This window comes from Lipotes vexillifer, unplaced genomic scaffold, assembly GCF_000442215.2.
Source record: "Lipotes vexillifer unplaced genomic scaffold, Lipotes_vexillifer_v1.1 scaffold802, whole genome shotgun sequence".
Lineage (NCBI taxonomy): Eukaryota > Metazoa > Chordata > Mammalia > Artiodactyla > Lipotidae > Lipotes > Lipotes vexillifer.
In genome coordinates, this window is record NW_006790237.1 from 1,767,360 (window position 1) to 1,770,846 (window position 3,487).

A 3,487-nucleotide genomic window follows, 5' to 3' on the forward strand; every position below is an offset into this window, starting at 1 on the left:
GCGGGGGCGGAGCAGAGCGTGCAGGGAGGTGGGGGAGGGGGCCACGAGGGCGACAAGTCAGGACTCGACGACCAGAAGCAGAATCAGCGTCCCCTCCTCCCTCCCGTGGGCATGTTCTAGCACTGTCTATCCTGCTTTCTCTCCGGGTCTCCTTCAGTCACCCCTCCCTCCCCCGCCCTAGGGAGTGGCTATTGTGATCCGTATTTTTTTTTCCCCAATGAGGAAATCCAAATGGAGGCCCAGTGGGTCATCAGCTCGCAGTGCCCAGCACCATGAGGTGAAGATGATGGGCCCCTTCTACAGCCGTGGCGGCTGAGGTCGCTGCCTACATCCCTTCCGTCTGGAAAAACTGAGAGCTTCCGCTGCAGAGAAGGAAGAGGAGGAGGGGAGGGGGCAGAGGGGGGAGCACAGGGTCTAAGGAGAGGCGGCAGCGCGTGAGCTGCCCAGCACGCACTTGGTGCTTAATTAGTGCCCCTGCCCTTTCCTGGTGGAGGACATGGAGAGCAGGAAGGGAGAGAAGAGGCGGTAGAGAGGAAGGGAAAGGGAGAGGGAGAGAGTGTGAGGACGGGATGCTGGGCTTATGAAGAGCCTGGCACACAGCTGGTGCTCAATCAATGCCCATTCATTCCCTTCTTCAGGAGAGAGGAGCCAAGTCAGAAAGGAAGTGAAGAAGCCACCACAGAGGAGAAACGGGAGGAAAGACGGCCAAAGGAGGGAGGGCCAGGGGTGGAAATAGCTATAGGCATACGGTTGGTGCTCTTCAGTGTGTGTTCTCTTCCCAGGAGAAAGAAGACAGGAAGAAAAGGAGCGGGGAGGGGAAACGCCAGCAGAGAGAATGAACAGGAGAAGCTGTGCTGGAAGGAGACAGTGTAGGTAAAGCAGTGGGCATACAACAGGCAGTTAATAAATGTCTGTCCCCCTTCCTGGCAGCGAGCAGAGGAGGCAGCCAGGAGGAGGAAAGCAAGCAGAGAGGGAGAGAGAAGGGAGCGCAGGGCCTGTGAGGCAGGCCTGGACAGACAGACAGCCGATGGGAGTAGCACACAGCAGGCGCTCAGTACATGCCTAGTTCCTGCCCCGGGAGAGAGCTGGCAGGGCAGAGAGGAAGGGAGGACCTGGAGGAGAGCAGGAGCCCCCGGGAGAAGAGAGGAGACGAGGAAGAGACGTGCGAGTGCGTGGGTGGGGCACACAGGAGGCGCTCAGTGAGCGCACACTGTCTTCCTTGGAAGAGAAGGCAAACGAGGAAGAGGAAGACACTGGTGAGAGGAAGGTTGGCCGAGGAGGCGACAGGATGGAGCAGAAGGGAGGAGGTGATGTCAGAGGAGGCAGTTCTGGCAAATCATGGGGCACATAGAAGTGCTCAGTCAGTGCTCGTTCCCTTCCCCGAGGAAGGCCCAGAAAACACAGGAAGGGAGAAGCTGGCGGAATGAGCGGGGCAGGGAGAAAGAGGCAAGAGAAGATGAGGTGGGGTGTAAATTGCCTGGCATACAGTAGGTGCTCAATAATTGCTTGTTTTCTTCCCCCAAGGAGGGAGAGACAGCAGAAAATAAGGAGAAGTCGGAGATGAAGGAACAGGGAGAATCGAGGGGGAGGGGGAGTGGAAGGAAATTACCAGGCACAAAGTAGGTGCTCTATAAATGCCCAGTTCCTCTCCTGGCAGCAGAAAGCAGAGGACAGCAGAAACCACGGGTCAGTGGAGATGAGAGGGCGAGAGGAGAGGAGAGAAAGCACAAGCAATTGCTTGGTATACCATAGGCACTCAATAAATGTGTGTTCCTTGCCTTGGCAGAGAGCAGAGAGCCCAGAAAGACAAGGAGAGGACAGAGGAGAGACAGGGAAGGAAGACGGTGCGAGGAAGGGTGAGATGGTGTGTAAACTGCCTGGCACACAGCAGGTCCTCAATATATGTTCATTCCCTCCCCTAGGAGGGAACAGAGTCAGAAAGGAGAGGAAATGAATAGAGAAGGAAGAAAAGAATTGGGGGAGAAAAGGGTGTATATAATAAGAGAGGAGGCAGGGTTTGTAAATTCCCTAGCACACAGTAGGTGCTCAATAAATGCCCATTTCCTTGCAGGAGAGACCAGGCAGATCAGGAAGAAGGGAAAGGAAACAGGGTGGAAGGGACAGGAGAGCAAAAAGAGTATAAGGTGCAGAGACAGTGTATGGAAATTGCCTGGCAAACACTAGGGACTTAATAAATGCCCATCTTTTCCAAGGAAGGGAGCCAGAAGCCCAGGAAGAACAAGCAGAGGGCACAGAGGAAGGGACAGGGGAGACAAGAGGGTGTCGGGAGGGGCCGGAGGCATTTCAGGTACATCCAGCAGGTGCTCCGTAAATGCCTGTCCCCTTCCCCAGCAGAGCAGAAAGCAGGCTGGGAGTGGGCAGAGACCCCAGAGGGAGGCTGGAAGGAGGAGGTCGAGGGAGGAGGGAGAGTCTGAGGGTGGAGGCCAAGGCCAGGCTTCTGGTGGCCGCCCCTCCCCCCCCAACACCAGGGGCCAGCCAGCTCAGCCCCCAGCTGCCCCGACAGAGTCAAGGCCCTGTCAGGACAAGGGCCCTTTGTCTGGGGCCTGGCACCGCCTGGCGGGAGAGGGAGGGGGCTGCCCAGCCCAGTCTGCCGTGTCTCGGGGATGCGGGGCACCGTCTAATCTCTGTCTCTTGGCCTCCCAGTCTCTCTCCGTGTCTCTGCATCTCCCTGTCTCTGAGATGGAGATGTCGCCCTGTCTCACTCTCTGTGTTTCTCCGCGTATCTAGGTCCTGCTGTCCCACTGGCTCTCCCATCTCTGAGTCTGTGGCCCCCATCCCCGTCTGTCTTTCTGTCTCTGAGTCCCTGTCTCTTGCTGTCTCTGGGTCTCCCTCTGCATCCATCTCTCGGTTTTTCTCCCCATCTCCTCCATCTGCCTCTCAGCCTCTGTTTCTTGCAGTCTCTGGGAGGCAGGAACACCGACCCCGACCCCAGCCCCGGGTTCCCGACCTCCACCCACCCGGGTTCAGGGGGCGGGTGCTGAGCTCAGAGGCAGAGGGGTAAGAAAGGAAAAGAGGCGAGAGGAGCGGAGAGGTGAGGACAGAAACAGCTTTATTCAGCAGAAACCGCAGCAGAGGCCCCAGGCGGCCTCCATCCGGGGCGATGGAGAGGTAGGGTCAGAGAGAGACGGGGAGAGAAAGTCAGGGAGAGTCAGAGAGACAGAGACAGGGAGCGACTGAGAGAGACCAAGAGAGAAGTGAGGAGAGAGACTGACAGACACACACACACACACACACACACACACACACACGGAAGAAGGGAGAGTGAGGGGCGGAAGGGTCAGAGATGGGGAGACAGAGACAGACAAAGAAATGGAAAGAGACAGGAGAGATACACAGAAAGAGATGAAGAGAGATTAGATAGACATGGGAAGACAGAGACAAGCGAGGATGGGGCAAGAGAGACAGGAAGGAGGACAGAGGCAGAGTTAGGAACAGGATGGGGAGAAATGGAGAGCGGGGGGGGGGG